Here is a 26,929-nt window from a genome sequence, read left to right as displayed (position 1 = left end):
AAAAGAAACTCTGTTGCCAGAAGACGCCATGGTGCACCCACAAAGCTTACCTGCACTAGGTTTTCAAAGTAAATATAGATCGCAATTGGGAATCTTAAATATTTTTATTCGGATCTACTGCTGACAAGCTATATATACGTTAGGAGCAGTATCTTCGTTACATCAGAATAAACTGTCGTTTGGTGAAGTATTTTTCTATTGAATTTACATTGTCAAAACGTTACTAAATAACATCGGGAACAGGTTATATTGCGACAACCAGAACCAAATTTTCAAAATCACTTCCCTCGATTTATCTCCTTGTAGGACCCGTCGTTCACACGATAGATGGATGCGATCGCAGTTTCTAAGAAAACAGAATTTACGTTTTCAGAATTGCATAATAATCTCAGACATGATCACTAAGCACACACTGGTTATCATTTTAATCCAAAACAAAATTTTGAGGTTAAACACAATAAACCACAAATTTAGTTTCCATGCGGAGAGGTAGAGCACAACAACTTAATTTTCCATGCATATGATTAACTTTAGTGCCAACTTCTCCATATATCTTCACATCACATTTGACTAGATAAAGAACAGAAAAAGCTTTTACCTTAAATTCTTGCAAAGTCTTCACTCCAGAATCCCCAATATTGTGCTTACAAAAAATTTTTAAGGAGACGTGTCCATCTTCACCAAGCCTATCCTCGACCTATGCGGACAACAGCAATTATACAGCTAATTTGTTTCACTCATCACCTCACCGTTTCACCGTCACTGCATCACCGCAAAATTTCTTATTTATCAAATTATAGGCCATTTAACATCAGTCACAATAATTATCATAGACTGACACAAAACTTTCCACTTTCTGCACAATTTTCACGAGAAATTGGATTGTATGTCCTATCTCCCAACACGGTTTTAGGTAAAAGACAAAGAATACCAAGGAGAAAAAAGCTAATTGATTCTTTAGTGACGCAACAAAAGGATAACACCTCAATCTCGACACATCAGAAGGAGCCGAACCAATGATAAAATCTGGAATGAGCCTCAAACCAAACTGAGATTTCTTTAGACTCCAATGAGAAATAATTTCTATCTAAACAAAGGGATGTGGCAAGAAGACATCATGGCCGAATTTCAGAATGAAATTTTGAAGAAGTTACAAAATTAAATTTTTAGAGCTTCTTTGCGAAGATTACCTACATCTAAATTCCCTTGAAAACAGCACAAATCCCATAAAATACTAAAAAAAATACACACCTTTGAACCCGCATAACTTAATACTAAGGACAAAATATGCAATAATAATAAAATATTATGTTATATGTAATTTTATGGAAACTACTACTCCTATATTACTATTTTGACGAAATATTACACTTTTAAAGTGAACCCTAAAATATAATAATGATTTACAATAATTTTTAATTGTCTTTTGGAAATAAATGTAAACGTAAATATACAGGTGGTTCAAAAAATCAGGGACAATGATACATTATACGCAGGTATAATATAATGTTTTCTACTTCGTTACTAGCTTTTTCCCTGTATTAGACTTCATGCATATATAATATTATTCTACTTTTCACTTATATATTCGTTTTGTTCACCTATCACCTTATATATATATGGTTTGTGCACCTATTACCTTTTGTTATTATTGTTTCGTTATCGTTCCCTCGATTAATCATTATCAGTACTGAATGTCTGTATACATTATTTAATTATTAATGAATAAAGAAAAATCCCATAGACCCACTATACTATTATGGAGTCCAAAATGTTTATGAATCATTCCCCGAAGAAAGGGCAAAACCCTTTAACCGAGTAAACGAAAAAAAAAAAAAAGTTGATGAATGACACACAAGTAACACGCTAAAGTGGTAGTCATTTTGTGTTGTTTCAACACCTTATTTTTTGCCGTGTAATATAACCAATGCCGCGATTCAAGAACTCCAAAAGGAAGTACTGGCTTATCCTTAGTGCTCTCCAGTGGCCCCGCGTAGCGTAGTCGCTAACATTCTCGCCTTCTGTGCGAGCGGTCCCGGGTTCAATTCCCGGTGGGGTGCTTGGTCGAAAAAGTGTAGAACGGGTTTTCCTCATTCACACCAGACAAATGCCGGGATGGTACCTAACTTAATATGTCCTTCACTTTGGCTGAAAAGAGATTAGAAAAGAACATCTAAAAGGCCAAATTCTGATATTACAAATAATATACTGTCTCATATGAGAGTAGATAAAAAATAAATGAATAAAAATAAAGTAAAATAAGTGAAAACGGACTATTCTAACGAATATGCTCCCATAGAATTGAAATACATGTAGTTTGTAAAAACATAACTTACATTGGTATTAATTTGGAGTCTGTGGAAGATAATACGCGTACCGTGACATGGGGATACTTTGATCAGAACTCCAAAACTGAATAGATAGCCACCTAGTGGCACCAGTACAAAATATATCGTAGTTATTTCTGCGAATATGGAAGCCCTGAGAATCATGTTACGTACTTACGACACAGCTGTCAACCAGTTCGCACGTGTCTCTACCAGGAAGTGCTTTATCTGCAGTGAAAATACGTATACATTTTCTAAGTGTAACTAACGTCTGCAAAACTTCCCACCTACAAAGATAAGTGTAAAATATTTATCAATTAAACTGAGTTTAACTTGTGTTTGGTAGCTCTAGGAGTGTAGGAAAAAACATAAATGCAAAACGTGTGTACTCATGTATGTTGTAGAAAAGATTAAAATTGAAGGGGTAACTTTGATCACACCATAGGGCAACATTGACCAAGCGATGGGATGGATGGATGGAGTTACGTTCCGTGAGTGGTTCGAAACCATCTTTCTACCACAGCGAAACGTTTAGAAGTTCAAAAGGTGCTAATCAGTGACAATTTGTCATCGCATTTGGTTGTTGAGGTGTTGCCATTGATTTCATTTGTTTGGTTCCTAACTCCACACATCTTTTCCAGCCGCTGGATGTTGCGTTTTTCAGACCCATGAAGGAAGTCTGGTAATTATGTCTCACTGATTTCAAAGTGCAAAATCCAAGATTAAGCAGAAGACCAAAGAACATGTTCTCTACTCTACTGACAAAATCTCTGAAGAAGATGAACGCAGTAGTAGCATGTGCCACACATACTTACGATCGCAGCTGCAATATAACATCAGCAATCAAGAGAAATTTGATCAATGGGTTTCGAACGTGGGGATATATCCTATTGATAGTGAGTAAGTGTTTAACAGATAGCTCACAAAACATGCTGCAGAACATCCCATCCTGGTGTCGAAGATGCTTCAACCACTCTGCTCTAAGGCTAGTTTTAGACGAAAACATTTATCGTAGCATTTCTCGTAGCAGATGTGCTGCCAAAAATCTCGTATAATATTCTATAGCATCAAAAGTATATTGTGCTTTTATACGGTAGCATTTTGATAAGCATTTTGTCGTGACGTAGCAAACAAATCACTGCAGAAGAGCGCAATTATGGCTCCAAAACTAAAAACAGATATTTAAGTCACTATTTCTTCCAAAGCCCTTTTTCGCATATGCGTTTATGATACAAAGGACTTTTAACGGTGCAGTTATACTATACAGATCCATAGATTTTAAAATTTACAGAAGAAATTTCTAATATTTTAATAGAGTAGTGTATAAGTAATGGAAATATGGTGTGCACTTACATCTGAGATGCGTATTTACGTGAAATATAGAAATTAAAGTCGAACCTGAAATGCACGTAATCTTCAATAAGCTGCCATAGAATTTTGGAAAGTCTATAATTATCCCATTTTGTATCGAGAACAGAACCCAACCAACTCCTTCGGAGCTTCTAACCTGTTCCCACTACTGCTACTACTACTACTACTATTCCAAGTACTACTACTGCCCATTCCTACTCCTCCTCCTCCTACTGCTACTACTCTTACTATTACTATACCTACTCCTACTGTTACTAAGAACTCCTACTTCTACTCAATTACTACTACTTATTCCTGTTACTCCTACTACTACTTACTACTACTACTACTACTTCTTACTCCTCCTCCTACTACTACTTATACTGTGGATCTGTATAGGAAAACTACACGTTGCCAGCTGTCTTGAAGAAGACCTGTTAAAGTGAACCAGAACCGGAGAAAGTAAGAGCACACCTCAAAAATGATTGCTGAAGGTACAATAAATGAAACGAGAAAGTTTTTTTTTTAATGAATTTCTGTGTGGATCCGTATAGTGAAACTGCACGTTTTTAACTTTGTACAAACAAGGATGTTCCTCATATTTTTTAAATCAACATAATAATAGTACTCCTACTCCAACTCATTTTTCTTTACTACAACTCAATTTCCCACACAAAACAAAGAGCATGGATATTTGACAAAAAAAATCTTTCGCTTCATTTTAACACACCACGGCGCTGCAATCGGAGCAGAAATGCTGGAAAAAATGCTACGAAATAGAGCAGGTTCTATCGACAAGAAATGCCATAGGATATGCCATGGCATGGGAAATGCTATAGCATTTGCTACTTTACACGGTAGGATATCGATGATACGATTTTTGCTACGAGAAATGCTACGAGAAATGCTTCCGTCTAAAACTAGCCTAAGAGCAGTGATTCGGTACCGGTACGTCAAGTAAACTATCCACAAAGAAGAAAAGACTGGATGCAGTGTATTTAAGGCTGTAACTACACCAGAAGGAGACACTGACAGCGACGACTCCACTGATATGCCTAGGATAGAAGAGCATCTCTTGTCCGGAGATGCCGCACACGCAACAATTGTCTCCCAGTGGCGAACTGCAGCCACAGGTTTACGAAGTTGGTCAGTATATTGTAGCAAAGTTTGCTTCCAAAAATATACAAAAGTATGTTTGTAAGGGAAAAAACTTACAAATATTTGTGTCAATAACATACATTGAACCCGAAATAATCGTCGTAGGTCACAAAAGGACTGGCGCAAATAAAAGAGAGTTCAAGCTTGTTGCTGATGATGTCTGCGTCATCCAACCAGACGATATAGTTCAGATCCATTCGAGCACTTCCTCTGGTGTAGACTGCGATGGGAATACGGATGTCTTTCCTACGGATGTCCAAGTGATTGAAGTTTAAAGTTTTTTTTTTTTTTTTTTTTGTTCACTTTTCTTACGTTTTCTTCTTTCGTTTGCCATTTTTGTTTTATGACTTTGAGTGCGAAGCCAAATCAGTAGATGGAACTACAAGCTATGTGAACATCTAACCTTTTTTTTTTTTTTTTTTTTTATACATGTTTCACTGTTTAGCATCGTTATATGTTTCTAGCTCTCGAATCATCCAATGTGCCATAATGCAGGCACTTTCCCACTATAAATAGTTCATACACATATGCAATGCCATTTACTCTGGTTATTTACTACCTCCATCTCCTACATATGAACCTATGATATACTAACGGACATTTCTTTTCCTCTTTGTGGCTTTATGATAGGTTTTCTTTGATATTGCATGACAAAATCAAGAATGATCAAAATATCCCCATACTAAGTATAACTTTAATCACACACGTTTCCTTTCTTTTCTCGGCAACTACAAAGCAATTTGACTTCATAATTACAGAATATGTAGGTACAGCAGGACCGATTTGTCGTGTTTTTTTATTTTCTTTCTAATGTAGAAAGATGTGGAGAGATTAACATTTAGAGATGAAATTTGATCAAAGTATCCCATGTCACGGTACATGATTATTTTCTTTTACTGATAAAGTTAGTTCTTAGTAGATGTTGTTCTAAACTTAGTGAGTTTAGGATAAACTAAATCGACAACAACATAATCTCTGATTTTTAAAAAGTTTAGCAGATACTATTATATACAAACTTGCGTGTAATTGGCAAGTTTCCTTGGCTTCTTGTTGAACTAGCCCTGGAAAAGAAAAAAGGTATTGTTTTCAACTCAAAAAAGGATTTCGACAAAGTGAATTGTGAAATTTTGAGAGGAGTCCTAAAGAAGATCGAGATAGAATGGAATGTTTATAAGAAACTTAGAAATGTGTCCATCATCCACGGGCAAGAGTTCAAATATATATAGGCCTAAGGGATGGAAATGTAATTGAAACAGAAATCGACACGAGTATTGCAAGAAATATCTACATGTTATCTCGATAGGAGGAAGAAGGCTTGAGATATTTTTCGTTTTGCACATAATTTGGCTCTTCTTGTAGAATATAAAACAAAATTTCATTTGCTGTTAGAAAAGTCGAGGAAAAGCTGTGCAGAATATAGGCAGAGAAGAAATGTTTAAAAAAAAAAAAAAACTAAAGAAATTGTAATTATGTGAAGTAAATTCTATCGCATGTAAATGTTCATGGAAAGTGAAAAAGGTAACTGGTTTTAAATCATGCTATAGTATGTATTTCTGAATTGTGAAGAAAGTCCCCCGAAAAAAATGAACCCCAAGCACAAAGTACCCCTTGTGGATTTTCTAAGACTAATGAATATTGTCAGGTTAGTAATGAAATACATGTTGATCAAATATGAACAAAAAAGGCTGAATTATTTTTGAGAAAATTGTCCGAAAAGCACAACCCAAGAGTAAACCACCCCTTGTGAATTATTTGCAGGATAGTCGTTTTTGATAAAATAGTTCAAGGACTCAGCACCAAGAGTAAACTACTCCTTCTAGTTTTTTTTTTCCAAAGAAATGACATACAGTACCATAGCAGGATAGAGTTCTTAATGAATTATAAAGAAAACCGTTAAAGTTGTTTTGGAGAAAATCGCCATCTTTCATTTTCACCCTTCAGTAAACTACTTTTTTTTTTCAGAGTAGGAAGAAAATTCGAACACAGCCTAGATAATCTATATAAACCTTAAATTTAAAATTTGGTGCGGATAGGTTGAACAGTATGACCTCTAGGCAACAAAAGAGCGGAAAGAGATTCAAAAATCACCTTTTCGGCATGTAGAAACCATGAAACGTTCAAATCCATTGAAATCTTGAACTCGGATATTTTTCACGATCACCACACTCTCCTTTCTTATCGGTACTTAAACGTTTAAAAAAATAAAGGATTATTAACTTTTAAAATGAAGGTGTGGAAAAGAAAGGAGAAAGTAAGTAGGTGGAAGTAATTGGAAAACTGAAGGAGAGAAGATCAGTAACTTAAGATAGTTCAAAACAGGAGAATAAACTTATTATTAAGACATTATTTAAGAACAATGGTCCCGTGTGGTGTAGTCGCTAACACTCTCGTCTTAGTACCCGGGTTCGGTTCCCGTTGGGGATACTCGGTCGAAAAATTGTAACAGCCATCCTAAGTGAGGTTTTGCCTGAGTTATCTTTATGTATACCAAGCAAATGCCAGGATGGTATCTAACATATAGGTCCCAGACCGTTTTCCTCCTTCCCGGATAGTGACCGAGGAACATCATCCCTCATATGTAACGGGCTTAAAGTCATAGATGCCGGTAATGCCCAGGAAATATGTCTAAACTAGCTAACTCTATGGCCTATGGAATCGGAAGGTCACAAAAGCTCTCCATTGATTTGTGTCCTTAGCCAACTGGATCCAGTTCCTACTTTGTATTACTATTTCTGCTAGATCTGTCTTAATATTGTCCCCATCTGTGCCTAGGTCTTTGCAGTGGCCCTTTTCCGATTGGACTTCCAATAAAACTTTGAAAGCATTCCTACTTTCTTTCATTCTGGCAACATGACCTGCCCACCTGAGACTCTTAGATTTGATCACCTCAACAGAAATCTAAACGTATAAATAAATAAATTATTAAAGAAGAATCTGTATTTGCAGAGGTAGTATAGAACAGCCATTGCCAACTGAACGTGGAAGTGCGCTATTATGATCACGACAGGAGAGGTAAAGAAAGAGAGGGATATCTTCTTGTGACCTTTTTTTTTAATCAATGCGCGCCAAGTGTCCATTCTACCTCTTGTTCTGACTGACTGACTGATTTTTTAGTTTAACGACCCATTCAGCAGCGAGGCTATATGAGACTGGACCTACTAATTAACGTGGAATCCGAACCGCATGAGCTCCCACCGGGAATCGAACCCGGGTCTCTCACGCCAGAGGACCTCTTGTTCTCTGTGTGTAGTTTATTGAGAAGTAGCTGAAATACCCATTCTTCGCATGGGTGATTTATTTGGAAGTCAACGCCTACGGGAGCATCACAATTCATTTCAGCGACCGCGAAAATTATGGATTTGACACTAATATCGGCCATTTTGAATTATTTTTACATGTCTCGGTAACCTCTTCCCCCTGCAGGTGATCTCCGGCCACATACAATGGTAACTGAAGTTGAAAGGTGTCGCAAATGAAAGTATCACCATTGATCTCAGCGACCGCGAAAACTATGGATTTGATACTAATATTGGTCATTTTTGGATTATTTATACATATCTCGTTAACCCCATGGTGACACCCAGCCCGCAGCCGAATGGGGTGAATTTGAAAGTTAATGCGATCGGAGTTTTACCATTTATCTCAGCGACCGCGAAAACTATGAATTCGACACTAATGTCGGTCATTTTCTACTATTTTTACATATCCCGGTAAACACTCCCGTGATACGTCCCTGGTTCGAAATAAAATAAAAAACGCTTCGTCTTGGTCTGGGGCCTGAACTCGTGGCCCAAATTTAGTAACTCTCGGTCCGCTCGTCTGGTCCCCAGTCCGCACACAGACAGACAGACAGACACACAGGTGCACAGACAAACTCTTTATTTTATTTATATTAGATAGCAAACTGTGACGTCAGAGAACATCCAGTTTGAAATTACTGTTATAGAAGGTAATGGTAGAAAAGACGGGAGTGAATGCAAGAAGAATATTATAATGAGTGGATTAAATAGTTAAAAAAAAAAAAAAAAAAAAAAAAAAAGTCTTCACAAAGTCAAAACGAGAAATCTGAGAAATTTGACGATTCGAAACGTCCAATCTCAGAGATTAACTGAAAACTGTTGTTGCTGGAAACTTCTTAACACAGTACTTACGAAGAAGATGATGCCATAATGCGAGCATATAATGTTGTAGCCTTTTCCTTGCTCTTTTTTGGGGGTGAAAAAGAACATACATCTTACTTGGGAGAAACCGGAGAAGGAACAATTTCAACTTCCTTTCTTTGCAGAAAGCGAAGCGTTTTTTTCAAGAATTTTGCCTTCTATCTTTTTTTCTTTCTTGTATGCTACGCTTTTTCGTTATTATTTTGTTTTGTTGCAGCAGAGAATGCGTGAGCGAATGCTACTAAAGAAGAAGAAAAAGAAGAAGAAGAGAGCTATCAGTTCGTAAAATGGAGATGTTATAAGCTGATTGCATAGCTTAGTTCCGTTTTTTTACCCACCTTTTTTCTTTCTTTTTATGCTGTGTGCTCTTTGTTGGTTTACAATGACTGAGTGGATGAATAGAACAAGATCGCAAGACATTGACTGGAAAATAGCGAAGTAGCGATGACGTTTTCCATGTGCAAATCGTGGTGCTCTTCTTTTCATATATTTTTTGAAAAGAGAAGAGAGATAAAGAAGAGAAGCAGTTGTCTAGTAAATATATTTTCTCATGAATGCTATATATATAACGGAAATATGTAAGGGTCAACAAGATAAGAAAGACTGGAAAAGTCTTCAGCGCTTAGTGCGAGCAATTCAAGTTGAAAAAAAGTATGGTATTATCTGAGTGGTCGAGAGAGAGAGAGAGGGAGAAGGAGAGAAAGAATATTCAGTAGAAAATATTTTACCATCTGATGAATTCACTTTCCTACGCCCCTCCATCATCATTATCTTCTGGAGTTGACTAAAATAAAAGTGAAATTTTGAAGTAATATCTAGGTAATGGATGCTTTTGAAAGGATATCCTTACTTCAAAAAGACCTATTGTTACCAATTCTCTCTTTCTCTGTTTTTACTCTAATTCATATAAATATTTAGAGTGCTCAGTATTGGAAATATTATTCGTAAGGATATTTTAAGAGTAAAATTTCCAAGATACATTATTTTAAGTGTAAAATTTCCAGAACCTCATACGATGGTTACACTGAAAGTTTCGGGAATCACGTACTGGGAACAACGTAATCTGTTAGATTTTGTTGTAGTTATAAACTGTCATCTTTGTTCACTCTAAATGCAAAATCGTATGTAACTCGGAATCTTTATCGTTGCAGGGCACCAGTTTGAAGTGAGGTGGTTGTGATTCAGATGTGGTCGGGTCAGCCTGAGTGATGAGGATCGTGCAGGTCGTCCACCGACAGTCATTGTACCCAAAAACATAAAAACCGTTCGTGAATTAATTGGCAGTGATGAAGTATGACTTATCGCAAAATTTAGGGGATCTTAGGCATTGCGTGAGCCAAATACAAACAATATTGCGTCATCATTTAGGTGTGAAAAAACTTTGCGCTCGTTGGGTCCCACACAATTTAACTCAAATACAAAAAGACACCTGTGTGAAGTGCTGCAAAACTATGACGAAACGGTTCAAGTCTGGGTAATCAAATTTGGTGTTTAACATCGTAACATGTGATGAAACGTGGATTTATGCATACGAACCGGAAACATAGCGACAATCTGTTGTGTGGGTGTTCCGCGATGAACCTAAATCAACCAAAGTTGTTCGTGCACGCAGTGTCTCCAAACAAATAATTGCATCATTTTTTGGTAAATCGGGTCATATTGTAACTGATCGAGAACAGTCAATGCAGAATTTCATACGATCATATGTCTACCAGAAGTACTGAATGTGAGTAAATTGTCCAACCTCAACCATTCTGCATCACGACAATGCCAGCTCACACACAGCAGCTACCACAAGTGATTTTCTGAACCAGGAAAACGTTGAAGTCATGACGCATCTGGCTCATTCCCCTGATTTAGCCCCCAGTGATTTCTTTTTCTCCCCAACAATCAAGAACATGTTGCGTGGGAAGCGCTTTTCTACTCCAGAAGAAACCGCCGAGGCATACAAACTGCATGTTTCACAGCTATCAACTTCGGAGTGGCATAACTATTTCAAGATGTGGTTCTATGGTATGAAACAATGCATTACTGCATAGGGGAAGTACTTTGAAAAGCAATAAAATTGCTGTACTTTGATGTTCTTGCATTATATCATTTTTCCGAAACTTTCAGTGTAACACTCGTACAGTTATGTGCAATTTATTTTATTCTGCCTTCGTATACCTACATAAAGAAGTCTATCTATTCACAGAATATAATATTTATAATATTTTCAACTGGAATATCATATATCTTCCTCTTATTTTTTCTGCATTTTAGGGTGATTTCCTGTTTTGGCTATTCCTGTTTCGTCTACGGCCCGGCCGGCAATTTCTATGACTGTCTCTATTTTATCTTAGATGTAGGCATAACAATAACTTTTGTTTTGCCTAATTTTCCAGAAGAGTAGGTCTTACATAGGAAATGAGTCCTAGTTGTTCGGACCTCTAAAAATCCCGACTTTTTTGTAAATTTAGTCTATTTTTAGCAGTAATTTTACAAATTTAATATAATTTATCCGAATATGGAATTATTGTTGAAATTATTGAATTTGGAACTCCCAAAATTAATTCCTACATACCTCCTTGGTCGTAAAAATTTCTCTTTTTTAATTTTTTTTTCTACTTACTACAACCAACGACTCAATAAATACGTAAATAACAGGGTTCTTAGAATATTCTTTTGTAAAATCATCTCTTTTCGCCGTCTATGTTCCGGAAGAAAATTTTATTTTCAAGTGACAAAATCAGGGGCGTCATTTCAGACTTCGCTCGAGGGGGGCAAGAGTACCACCGATATAAGACTTCCACGTTTTGTACTAGTATATTAATAGGCAATCGATTAAAGTATGTGCATTCCTCAAACTCTTGGGGGAGCAATTGCCCCCTCCTATCCTACCTAAATGACGCCCCTGGACAAAATTAAGCGTTTTTGAGAAAACGGAAATATATATATTGATATTGTATTAACGTTAAGCTTCTTTTACGTTTCTTCATGTTTTTTTTTCCTGAATAATAGAAACCCATATTGCTACCTAAACATTATAATTTTCTGATATTTTCTTCAAATTATTGCATTTTCTTCCATTGTACTTTTTCTCGTGAAATATCTAGAATAAACTCACTAAAAATAATCTGCAAGCTAAACAATTTCTCTGTTGTGATTGACTTTAAAGAAGAACATCTGGTTAACAGAAGACCGTTAAAAGTTTACTTTGCAGAAGCAAATGATTGCTCTGTTTTGATTGAAAGACTGTTTTGAAAAAGAAGGGTGGCGAATAAAATAATAGCAAATTAAATATTGTCACAGTTAATTTATTCTAATAAATCTACACATATCTCAGGTGTAGTCTTGTTGGATTATGGATGAGTACGCGTACATACTGAGAGATCATTATATTCTTTCAACTTAGAAAGCTTTATAGCTGGGACACAATCACAAAATTATCGTATTTGTAATCGCCTGTATAACATCGAAGTCGGGGTACTGTTCTAGCAATGCTCCGAAATCTTGCTGGTGTTTTTGGATATTTGTGTGCTGTTTAGTGTGTGACAGCATCCGAAGATGGAGCTTGTCAGAGTAAATTGTCATCGTGGAAGAACAAAAACATAAAGAAAACTAGGAGACGGCCACACAAATTTGTCCGCGATGGGATTCTTATAACAACGAATATACCATGAGCGCGTAGCCAGAAGACGCACTGGATACCGACCATAAATTTCACTCTTCGACGTAGATCAAATCAGAGATGGTCAGTTATACAACATATGAGTACATGGGCACTATAATTTTGGACGATAAGCTAACGAACAATATAGGGCCCACAGGTGGTGGACAATGGAAATCTACCCGAAGGAGGTTTACAACAGGAAAAACTGGGATTGTGTTGTTATTATTGTAAGGGTTGACAGGTCATGGTGGAAGAAAGGGGTTGATGACAGTGAGCCTAAGACACTATTGATTTCAAACGCTAGTCTCTCAATATACCCAAAAGGAAGGAAACGATTATGTCTACCAGTATTCATGGTAAAGACTTGACTCAATGATGCCATAACAGATATCAACGTACACAATAAATCCTGATTAAACTTTCATATAGCTGCAACATTTAATTTCGTGTCTTTCCATAAAGCAGACAGAAAAAATCGCCTTGCTACAACGTGCAAACTTATTGTAAATTAGTTGACTATATTGCGGAAAATTCTCCTTAATTAAACATTTTGTGCAGTTAGAATATTCAAATTACAAAACATAATTCCTTATTTGTAATTCTCTCATTCACATTTATTATGGCTTCAATAAAGTAAAAACTTTATTTTAATTCATTTTTATCCAATCATAAAATTACGTGTTCCTTACACACAATGAAAAACAAGTAATACATTTAATACATCTTTGCAGTGAAAATATTAAGTGAACGTTTCAAAATTTCCAGGGAATATGACTCATTCTATAACTCCATATAGACTTACTAACTTCTCTTTTATATTTCCATAAAATATTACTTAATCATAAAGAGATGTTGACAATGTTTGTAAACATTCCTTGATTAATTCTGGAACAAAAATGTAGAGATTTTCTCTGAGTTTCTGGATCGAATATCTAAGAAGAATGATAAAAACGAACTACTTTGTTATTTGTTGTCACTGAACTTTGGCTATGGTCGACCTCACATCAGACAAACAGCAAACATCTTGATGAGGAAAAACATTCGTTTTGGGAAAGGCAAGAGAATGGTCTATATGCAAACGACTGCTACCAGAGTTCGCGTATATTCCGTACTGTAAGAAAGCTTCTCTACCTCCTCCCTGCATCCACTATATTGTATTCGTTCTTTTTCAGTTATAAATTGATTTCAACGTGCTTATGTAATTTATCATCAACGTAAGCGTATTCCCTCCCCCCTCCCCCGAAGGAGAGGAGGATATCTAACAGTTCTTCTATCTTCCCATTATGGACTCAAAGAAGCAAAAAGTAGAGCTAAAACAATGGCACTGGATCTTCTGTCTTCTATCCTTGCAAAGATGACTTGATGGCACGTGAAGTTTACCGATGATGTAAATTTCTTCATCTCTTCTGATGAATTACCTCCTCTCTCCTTCATATGAGGATACAAATTAGAACTCACCTTTCTTTTCTCGAGGTATAATAGTTAAGAATACTTACGTAGTCATGATTTTTGCAGATATTATACAATTTGAACTTACAATATTTGATTAAATTAAAATAAGTTTAAATTAAGAGGGGACTCAAGTACACTTTGAGGAATACAGGTTTCTTTGGCTCCGCAGGATCGGCATCAGCAGCAGTAGCTTCCGTATAATTTTGGCTACGAAGCTTGTCTTAACTAGGGGTCGCGGTCGCTGAGTTATAGTGCTCATCTCAGGTACGTGGGGTCCTTGGTTCGAACTCAGATCTCTCCAAGTGACCTTAGAGTAGTGATGAGCAAACGCAAGACCAAGACCAAGACCCGGGTAGTCTTGCTCTTTGTCTTGCACATCCGGTCTTGGCCTTGGTCTTGCAGTGCAACTCTTGGTATTGGTCTTGCACACCCAGTCTTTGCCTTGGTCTTGGTCTTGCTTGCAAGAGTCTTGCCAGTCTTGTTTTAAGAAATCTTATGCTTTTCATAGATAAATTTTATTCTGGATATAAGGGGTAATAAATTCTACAACGTGCCAATAGTAACGGAAATACAGGGTGCGGCACGTAAAACCGGCCCGTCGTAATATTCTGGTATATTGTGTTTTTAGCAACACTTAAATAATCTAACTTCCTACCAAGAGATGGCGTGTCGAGGTCGGGTCGACTTACGTGATCTGCAGCAGTCACGTGCAGCCGCAGCCAGTGAAACTTGTCGAAACCAGTTGAGAAAAAGGCCTCGTTGTATTAAGCCGGGTGAGTGTCAGTGTGTGATAATGCCGTATTCGATACCCGAGCGTGTTGCCATTGTTGAAGGGTTCATTCTCACTGGATCTTTTGTGAAAACAAAGAATTTGTTTCGGGAGAAATTTCCAGGACGTTCTGTGCCAGCAAAAAGCACCATTCAGGAATTGATTGAAAAATGGCAGCGTACAATATCAGTTCAAAATGCTCCCAGGAACAGACGACCATATGTCTGCACACCTGAATTAAAGATGCAGGTGGAGGAGATAATGACAAGAAGTAATCGAAAGTCAACCAGGAGATTGAGTCAACAGGTTCATGCGAGTGAGAGAAGTTGCAGACGTGTTTTAAGGGGACTGAAGTTAAAACCGTACCGGATAAGTGTTGTGCAAGAACTGAAGGAGCCTGACCTGCAGAAGAGGGTGCATTTCTGTTCATGGCTATTGAGCAATGTTGCCAGTGGTTTCTTGGATCCACTAATGCTCATCATGAGTGACGAGGCGTGGTTCCACCTGCCTGGGTACGTAAATTCCCAAAACAACCGGTATTGGTCGACAGAAAATCCACACACAATCCACCAGGTACCCTTGCATGATGAGAAGATTGGTGTTTGGTGTGCCATTTCCGCCACACGCGTTATTGGGCCCATATTCTTTGAGACGACAGTGAACAGTGACGTGTATATGGGAACCCTGGAGGAGTTTTATACACACTTGACCGAAGAGGAGCGTCAGTTATGTTACTTTCAGCAGGACGGTGCAACATGCCACACATCAGCTGCATCATTGTCCCTTGTGCATGAGATGTTTACACCAGAGAGGACAATCAGCAAAGGCTTGTGGCCTCGTCGGTCACCAGACTTGTCCACGTGTGACTTTTACTTATGGGGACTGTTAAAGGGAAGAGTATACGAAACAAATCCACACACAATTGAAGAACTCAAGACCAGGATCCAGGATGTCACCAATAGCATTACAACACAAGAACTGACAAGGGTATATATGAATCTCCTCAATCGTGCTCACATGTGTGTTGAAGTGGGCGGAGGACACTTTCAGCACCTGCTGTGAAGGTGAGTAGTCATATTCAATACATTACATTTCATTTATGTGTTGTAGTTAATCATATTCAACACATTACATTTCATTTTATGTGTTCACTTTACGGGCCGGTTTTACGTGCCGCACCCTGTACAATGTATGTTCCTAAATGCAATGTAGTTTACCTTCGTGTAAGTATGATGATAGTGTACAACATAAGCAATGACCTTTTATTTATTTATTTATTTTTTCAATGAGTGCCCACGCTTCACTACTTATGAGATAAATCACAACGTTTCGTAATTTCTTTATATTCTTTTAAGGAGATCCAATACTCCACTGGTTCTCAAACTGAGGAGGCAACCCCTGAGGCGCATGAAAGAAAATCTCGGCACAGATTACTTACATACCATGAATTGCAAAATTGTTTTTACACTCTAAAGGCGTCAGATTTTTTTTTCTTTTCGACCACGTTTAGCTAATCTTTGTATTGAACAAACTTCCAATTACATATTGAGATTTTGTTTTATTGATTCTAATATGTACTCTATGGGGACGGAACATGAACATTACGCAAAAGCGATGAAAAGAATTGGAGGCTTTCGAAACGTGGGCATGGAGAAAAAAGGAATTAGCTGGGTTGAACAGAAAACGAATGAAGTGTTAGAAATAGTAGCAGTAGGGGAGAATTTTTTTAGATGTAATTAAGAGGAAGAACAGGAACTGGTTGGGACATTGGCTGACGAGGAACTGTATTATGAGGGACTGCTAGAGGGTATGGTGGAAGGAAAAGAGGGAGGGAACGAAGGAAACTGTAGTTGAAGGAAGGTATTTAAACAGAAAACTGCTGCGTTAAGACGAAGAGACTAGCTGAGGACCACCGTACATTGAAGCTTCTCAGTTTCAGCAAGTGACCTACCATTAATAGCGGAATGGCTATGATGATGATGATGATGATGATATGTCCAGCAATATGATGATTATGAAGATGATGATGATATGCCCCCCCAAGATAAAAAGAGGAAAAATTAAAATAATAGTGATTACAATCAAACCTCTTAATGTTTTAGAATAATTTGAGTGAAAACTGAAAACGACTCAACTGTCTATGTCTTTTGTGTAAACGACACCAAACTGCAAGTTATTTGAAATAACTGAACAAAATCACTCTCACCTTTGAATATGGATTATTTATTGTTGTATAATGTTATATCGCTCAATCCTCGATGTGCCGTATACCTAAAGAGGCTAAAAGTTATATGGATAAACAATTATTCAACATATAAGCATCTGGCCGTGAAATCAAGCTTGCGGTCACATGCACTAAGTTTTTGTCAATGTCATGAAAGTGTTATTTCGATGTTAATTTTATGAGCACACATCAAAAATTTCTAACGGATGCTTGAGTCTCAAAGCCAAGGCCATACCCATGTAGTCGGAACCTATTATATACGGAATTACCGATGTTCAATACTACATTTCCCTTTAATTTTGGGAAAAGAACACTACTATTATGTTTTGAAATGAAATGAAATATCAAGTTTAACGTCTCACGAATATGTACCGAGGTTAAGGGATACATTGATGATGACAAATGAACGAAATGATGGAATGAAGAAAGTAAGAGGAAACAAGAAAACCAACACACACGGTGTTTTGCATATCGAAGAATCTCACATGGCAGAAGCTGGGATCGAACAAGGCACCCCATGCACCAATGGTGAACGCTCTTCCACTGAGCCGGTTAAGAGTTTTGGTCTTGGTCTTGCAGGTATGATCTTAGTCTTGCATCGGGATTCCTGTCTTGGTCTTGGTCTTGCATGCTAGACTCTTGCACAAACTGCAAAACGAAGACTCTTGCGCTCATCACTAGAGAAGTAGTCAAACACAATGTGCATGGGTTTCTGTGGGTTCTTCCATTTCCTCCATTTGCTTCATTCCACCATTTCATTCATTATCGTCATCACCGTTCCCTTAGCTTCGGTGTTCGTTCATTTCTCTTTTTATCAAACCTTGTTTACCAAGTTTGCTTTATCATATTAACTGGTTCTGCTTAGCAATAGAAGTTTGTAGGTGAACTAGTCTGCTACAACAAAGAATTCCTAGTTTAATTTAATAATACGAACAACGAGGGCATTCTAGGATTTGATTTGATCTTAATTTAGCGTTCCTTTCAGCAGCAAGGCTATATGAGACATGGACCTATAGTTTAACGTGAGAACCGAATCACATAAGCTCCCGCTGGAAATAGAATGCAAAAACGCGTATGCTAACTCCTTAGTCATGAGGTAGCTCAAAAGAGCGTAGTACAATTTGGTGCTGGACAATTCGTGCCGGATTATTCGGCGTTGGAACGATTTGAAGCGGGAAGAAAATTTTCAGCTGGTTCATACCGTCGGTGTCTATGTTATACTAATGAAGAATTTCACAACACACTTTAACCATTCGGAAAAAAGATGACTTAATTATAGCACAAAAAAAAAAAAAAAAAAAAAAACTACCGGATGTACTTTTATTTATACAAATTATGCAAAGAGTATGAAATTATCAGTTCCAAGTACAATTATCAGTCAATATACAAAATATAAAAATAATAATTATTAACACATAAAGCAATGAACAATGTATTAAATTATTAGTCGCAAGTACATTGTGCAAAACAGAAATATAATAACTAATAGGCCTATCACATAATGTAATGAACATTATATGAAATTGTCAATCACAAATACATTATACAAAATGGATATAAAGGTAACCAAGAAAGTTCTGTCGCTTTTTCACCCACCACCTTCAAACATCGATGTGTCACCTAAGACGTACCTGGAAGATCAAAAATAGTCCCCATCAGCATCGACGACCCTCTTCCAACGTTCTGGAAGGCCATGGATTCCATCGCGGTAGAACTTGATGTGCCGTGAAGCGAAGAAGGTATCAAGTGCATTTTGCACTTCTACTAGGGATTTGAACTGGTTACTCTAAAGTGATTCTCCAAGGAATGGAACAGGTGATAATCGGACGGTGTAATGTCCGGAGAGTATAGTGGATGCAATAATATTTCCCATCAAAGGCGTAGAATGGTGTCCAGGATCATCCTAGCCATTTGGGGATTAGCGTTGTCCTGTAACAGGAGGACTCCTTTGCGATTCAAGAAATGCTGGCTCCAAGGTTTTGAGTTTTTCTCGAACACGGCTCAACTGCTGATAGCACACAAAAGGACCAGCTGGTAACAGTTCCCGATGCACGATGTCGCGAGTAGTCCACTAAACACACAAGAGGACTTTCTTCTAGTGCAGTGCTGGTTTAGGCTGTTTTGTAACCGGTTCATGGAATGCTAACCAATGATGACGGCGCCATGGAGCTTCCTATAGGACCCACTCCTCATAGCATATCTACACCCTGTCCAAAAATGGCCCCTTGCACAGACGAGACAGCAAAGAAACACAGGTGTCTGCTCGCGTTGCCTTCTGCCCGGAATCAAATCATGTGGGACCTATCGACCCAACTTGTAGTGCTTCCCAAGTTGATGGAGATGCTGCCGAATGGTTTCTCCACTTACACTGAATTGTAGTCCCAATTCCTCACATGTCTGGCCACTGTTCGCCTTAATTGCTGCCTGAAGATCTTCATTTTGTAAATGTGTTGGTCGTGGCACGTGGTGCGCCTTCGAGTATTTCGTCACCGTCCTTAAATTTGTTAAACCAGCGGTCCACTGTCTGCGTAGTCACGACACCCTCACCAAAGGCCTGGCATATCTCCCGCCCCGCTGCAGCGGCGTTTGACCCCAGTTTGAACTCGTACAGCATACAAGCCCTTATGACACTCTGTGGAGGTCCTGTGTTCAATCTGTCCTAACGCAAGTTCACGGTGTAACTGAACTGCCACCATCAGGTAATATGTTGGATATATCCACAACAACAACTGACTTTCGCCTTATCTCCATTCGTATTCAACTTACGGTGTGAGGGTCAATGGAACACATACCTCCACAAAAAGCGACAGAAATTTTTTGGTTACCTTTATATATAGTAATTAATATCACATAATGCAATGATCAAAGTATAAAATTATAGGCCACATCTCTGAGACATGATATTTCTTCCTTGTTATTGCTGTCTTCAGTCATTCTTTTCAGCCAGTCAGCATACAATTTGTGCTCCTTCCTGTACCTTTCGCTTTTACCGCAGTTCACTTATACCGCACTCATTCACTGCAGCCTCACGAAGCACATCTATAAATCGCCAAACAGAGGCATACGTGGGTAGTAGAGGCGTATAAATGAAATACTCAGTACCAGCAATCGACTGTTTCTGTTTCGACCCAGCAAGAGAGCGTCATAGTGGTTCTAATAAGCATCTTGGTCACGAGATTTTTTTCCTGGGGTTACCTCAAATTGGTCTATCAACGTAGGTGTCTTCGAAATAAATCCAAGACGGGTTAAAGATTAAGATGCTATATAATGGACAAGTTCTTAAAGCCTTCCGTTACATCTCTTCCGTAACACCACAACTAGATCACTTAGGGAGAAACTGTTCCCCTGGTTTTGTAAGTCGATATTTCCAGAATTTCCGATTCTGCGAGACTTAAACGTGAAGCCGGCTCTTTATGTGCTTCTTGCCCTTTCTTCGCAGACTCCTTAAAGTATCAATTGTCAAACATGAAGACACTGCTACATCTTCTCATTCAGTAGATGAATTGTCATGTGTTCTCTTGCGAAGAACATTTTTTAATTTTCATTCACAAAAAAAAAAAAAAAAGGTTGAGAACCACCGCTTTGGAGTATACTAGCATTGTGAAGTTTATTCTTTTACATATTGTGAAACTTATAACCAGCGGTAAATGGCCCAATTTGACTTTTTTCACAAGCCCCCACCGCTCGTATCAGAAACAGAGCCATTTTTTCTTTATAGTTTACGTAAAGTATTTGGTTTGATTTAGTAAATAGAAGCACCTAGCACGCAGTATAATATTTCAAATTTGTAAAAGGGAAAGTCGTCGTTGCCATAGAAACTACCGTTTCCATAACAACGAATCCTGTCACTTCTTGTCAGTCTAAAACTGTTTGAAGAAAAGAATAAGTCGTAAGTGGGAACCCTTCACCCCTGGTGGGGATGTTCATGAAGCTATCAGCTTATGTCTAATTACGTTGGAATATATTAGCCGTTTCTTAATTTTGAACATACTAGATTCGATCGAAACGAGAAAACTTTTTATCGGACTTCTAAAGAGAATGAAATAAAATAACTAAATACATGACCGTGTTTATTACATCTAGGATTCCCAGTCACGACCCCCTTTTCAGTTTTATTAAAAAATAGAAGAAGAAGATGAAGAAAGGAAAAGGAAAATAGAAAAGGAAAGAGGTAAAGTAAGAAGGTGATAAAGAGGAAGCTGTTACTGAATATTTTGAAAAATATGGTAAAGAAAAGTGAATAATTATCGAATTCCAATAGCTATTGGGTTAATATTTGGTATTAAGGTGATCAAGGGTAGACACATGTTAACCCATACATCCCCGATCTAGATCCATTTAACCCTAACTACCAAATTATCCCGATCTAGATCTGAGATAGATGAGAAAGTTTAATTCTACAGTTTATTCAATATTTCCACTAATATCCAATATTTGAAAAATAAACGACGAAGTTGATGGCATGTTAGAATCGACCACAAAGAAGAAAAAAAAAAAATCAGAGTATTACATATTCGTAGAAGATTTTGACTCTCACAGTTCTCCCATGCTGATCATTCGTTCAGGCTACTTCAGTCCTTTTTACTTCCTTCATAGAGCCAACTTAAGTTAGTATTAACATTCAATGAGTTTAATTGATAACTACCATTAATTATAATAAATCACACATATATGTCAAAATAATGGATGCACTTAATACTAAACCTACATTTCACTCACACACACATTCATACAGGACAATGTATACTTCGGGTTGTATTTAGTTAAATTAAACTAACCTAACTACATTACTATATACATTTATTACATTTCAATAAAAGAAAAATTAGTTGGACATAACAGGGAAAAAATTTAATACATGGAAAGAATGTTTCATTAACATGCATAGAAATTCGCTAATTTTATCAAGACCAAATAACACATTTCTCTTCCTATATATATATTAAAAGTTGAATTACATAAAAGAGAATTTGACAAAAAAAAAAAAAATGAAAGACAAAAATAAAAAAAATTCAAAGATCAATACATTTAGGATTCAATGTAATGAATATATATATATATCGTTGCGGAAAAAGAAAGAAAAAATAAATAAAAAAAATATAATTGGTTAATCATCCTAAAAAAAAAAAACACTTCAGTAACATTTTATTAGGTCTCTGTCCCAAGAGGAGACATTTCGACGATTTTATGAGTCTTTGTTCTCACATCGATAATAGCTCCTTTTTCCAACTCTCTTTTCGCACTGTGGTTTGTGTCCATGAGAGTGTTTAATTGTTTTTGTTTTAGCTATAGACAAATAGTCGCTTCATATCACATATATATTTATATTTCTCATTTCGTCACTCGACGCACTCAATATAAAATTTCAAAGTTTATCAAGGTTAAAAAAATTTTGAATCCAGTCACAGATATTGAGAACATATTTCCATATTCCGGTATTCACCTTAAGTTATCAACTAAATTTCTCTTCATTAAATTTAAGACCAGTAATTTTCTTTATAGTATAGATCTTGTAGTCAAAAGATTCTAGTCACTGAATAGTTAAATTTCTGATCGTAGGGGAAGGATTTGTTTCAGAGTCTACTGATAGAAGATTCGTTGGTGGGGCACACTGTTTCGTAGGTTATTAATTTCACTTTGATCTTGCGAATAAATTTGGATGAGGATTAGGGTTATTTTACTTATCTTACGACCTGCTACTCGTTTTACTTACATGCGGTATTTAACATTATATTCAACTTTAATAGTTACAGACATCAGTAACCACTCAACAAAATGTAATTTATTACAATATACGCGGTAACACTATATGTCACAAATAGTTGGTAAAGGTCGGGTGTCAAAAACCTTTGGCAACCTAAACAAAACCAGGGTAAATACCGAGCCCATTACATACATACTCGTATATATATATATTCATATTATTCAATACAATAAATTTCACTTTAATATCCATCGTAGTATTTTGTCGACGTTTAAATTCTACATAACCGTTCATATTCGACAAGTATTCATATTTTATAAATGTTTATATTTTATTGGCTCAAAGACAAAACAAAAACCCTGACTATCAAAATTCACTTTTTTCTCTCATAAGGTTGCAACATTGTACTTTCTATGTATAAACCCGATAATCAATAATCATTTTCAATTTACTAAAGATCCGCATATATATATATAAAAAATAGTTGGTGTTATTTAGTGACATAAGAGGTGGAAATGTAACAAATTGAGCAGGCACGTAACTTTTAAAACTATGTAAGCACATATATAGATGTATATAAAAAAAAAAAAAATCAATGTTATTGGAAACTAGTGGGCCCAGACTACTAATACATACACACTATATGACCAATCAATAGAAATAAAAACCAGAAATCAGTTGTCAATGGATATAATTTGTATGATCCATGAATAACGAATGTTTCTAGGAATCCGAAAGCATAGTGTACCTTCCCATCAATTTCTCCAGTGGTGGATTGAATATCGCGAAAATGGTCCCGAGATGTGCTGCAATACCTCCACGAATTGCATCCCTCGATGTCTCAGTTAGTACATACGATCGAAATAAGTGATATGGAATATTGTACATTTTCATGAGTTTCAGAAATCGGGGGGGGGGGGGGGCAAGGTTGAAAAATTAAAAAAAAAAAATCTCGAAGTAATGAGGACAGAGAGAGATAGAGAAGAAGGAAGACGAAGAATAGTGGCGCCAAAGACTTAAGTGAGAAATAACTAACGCTACAAAGACAAAAGTCGAATTTCTATCTCAACAAATCCATAGCCAAAATATTCTTAACATGCCAAAAGGGTGGTCTACTCAAATACGTAGACTCAAGGAACGCCCTGCTGCCAAGGATGCAAGTTCTGTGTCCATCAGATCCCAATCCCACAAGTATTTGGTTGTAAGATTGAAATCCGATCCCCGTATCCGGCCCAAACCAGCAGGTTCCCGGAAATCGTCCGGAAGGTTAGAGAAGGCGCTAATTTAGAATTTCAAGAAAAAAAAAAAAAATCATCCGACCTCTTGGAAACTAGAAGATTCCAGAATAGGGATGAAATTAGAGTAATAGCTAAGGTATCCCTAATTAGTAATTCGCCAAAATTAAAAAAAAATTAAATAAATAAACTGAATTTTGGATCGGTGATTTCAATTACCGAAACATCACCGATGGCTACCCAGCGCAGACATGCCACCGTCTGGGACGTCGTTAATTTCCCTCATCTAATTAGACTAAGAAAAGACATGAAAATACTTAAGGGGACTAGGGGTCGACGTCCGGGTACGCTAATTAACATGCATATTAATTTAGTAGCAGTTAATTTAATCGGATAGTCCGAACTGAGTTATATGAACACTGCACAATAACTAAATAAAGTAAGCGACAAAAAAAAAAAATCTCTGAGAGGCAATGAATGTTAAAGGTATAAATGACCGAAACCTGTACTTTTCGATGATCACAGAATATAGCAGTTGGTTTTCTTAATTATCATTTCTGTCGACCTTTAGAAGTAATTCCCACATGATACTACTCTATCTATTGAAAGGCTTAAGATCTGGGGCTGTTATTATGAGGTACATACATGCAAAGTAACACACAATTCCCAACTATAATTTACATTCAAGTAGCAAACTCGGTTGGATGAATGCACTGGTGTGGAAGTCAAAACGCGAGAGATTTTTTTTTTTTTTTCGTAAACATATTCATATTTTCACTATATAAAATTCACTAGGCCTATCCATTTAAATATAGGGGTCGTCATCTCGTTCATATTATATATCATATTATTAACATATCATTACGTTCATTCATTATCTACTAATTTTCACACGAAGTAATATTTTATAAACACCCTATTTCGTACATTTTACACGCAGGCCATACACATATCTACATTACGCAATAATAAATATATATATATATATATATAACTATCACAATCTATCACGCTCAAACCACCACACGATCACATTCATCGAACCACGTACTCTTTATTTCGAAGCACCCAAATTGTATTTACCTTGCAGGTTTAAAAAAAAAAAATCATACATGTATTTACGGAAAGTTAAATTGTCAATGATTAATCTATTTCTGATTTGTTGATAAAACTGAAGCAACAATGGAATTTTCGACAGCCACGGGAAAAAAGAATTTAATACTACATTTTTAAACAAACAGTAACAGCATATGGGCTTTACTTCTATTAAGAAAATAGGTATTCTTTATTTCGGCGGATATTTCAATTTCTACTGACCCTAGCAAGCTGAAATTTTCAGTACAGTAAGATCTCATGCTATTTTATACGAAGGTATACTCATCTGAACCGAAAACCATGTCCAATGAAAGTAATTTTTGAATAAATGACTAAAATCCAACAACCTAGATCACTAAGTTATGCGATGTCGTATTGTCAACAAACAATTGAGTACCGAAACCGGACGCTGTGGCGCTGTAGTGGAGGCATAATTTACCGTGTACTGAAATGTATACTTGTACTCATTAATCAGAAATTTAATATTTACTCTGGTTTATTTCTGTTAGGAAAATGGTACTAAATTAACACATATTTATACACTGTCCTAACCAAAAATTCACACACTCACACAAGACTACTAACTACATACACCACTGCTAATACTATACATAAAAACAACTAACTAAACCAAACATGCACCATTTAGTTACATGCATGTTGACAAAATAAATACTCCCTTCTGATATATACCGTCGGCTCTATTAAATTTAGAGGGGGCAAAATGAGAAAGATAACCACTAGGTCCAATTGACCTGACCAATTGTTTACATGATGACTACCAAAAATTGATGCCCGGGGGGCACCTTAAGGAGGTTTATGTAGGGACCCTTCCCCTGAAAGGGGAAAAGGCCCTAAAACGAACAATAACTAACCCATTCCCCCGCTAGAACCGGTTCAATTCAGAAAAGGGGATAGGAGCCCTTTTGAACTAACTTAAGCTGCCATTATGATTATTTACAGTACTATTAAACCTACTACATACATGCAATTACGAAATAAATAATAATAATTCACATTTACTTAATACACGACCAACATGCACTAATCAGGTCGTAATTTCCCTAATCCCTAATTGAAGTTGAAAAGATAAAAAAAAAAATCACTTTCCTATATTGTCTATCCTATCTGGGCAGCAAACATGGCTTCCTGCAAACCGAAATCCTGAATCAGATATTTTCCCCTGGTTTTGCAGTTCTTTCAACAAAAATATGGGTTTCCTGGCTCCCGATTAATCACACGACGTTTACGATGACATTTAGTCTAAATTTTACCTGTTTTACACTCGAAATCCACGTCTTTACCAGCCAGTATAGCGTAGTTGATTTTCACGGCTGTGCTCGTAGAGTCGTTCTTGATTATTCTCATAACATTGCGCCGAAAAAGCCAGAGGTAGGAGAATTCCTCCAATCAGAACGAAAACTTTAGCCGCGGAAATTACAAAACGAATGGAAATTTGGTAAATCCAGATATAACCGGATCTGAAAGTGACTATGGACTAGTGAGAGGGGGTGAGGGAAAGATTAGGTACCTGGCTAAATTCTACATTGGTCTGAAATTAAGGAAATTTATATCCAATAACGGAACTATGTTTCGGTATGACGTCAGAATGGTAAACCTTGTAACTATTCAAGTTATATATCCGTAAATGGGATTTACACTTAATCAAAATATAAATAAATATATTATACAGTGGGAAATATGGTTATTAATGAAACATTTCGATTCATTATATTTATTTCGAAGTAAAGGGAGTAAATAAATTGTGTAGCTAAACCGAAATTGAATAAAAAAAAATTACTA

Source organism: Thermobia domestica, chromosome 1 (assembly GCF_964235325.1).
Source record: "Thermobia domestica chromosome 1, izTheDome1.hap1.1, whole genome shotgun sequence".
Classification (NCBI taxonomy): Eukaryota; Metazoa; Arthropoda; class Insecta; order Zygentoma; family Lepismatidae; genus Thermobia; species Thermobia domestica.
This window is presented reverse-complemented; position numbering follows the sequence as displayed.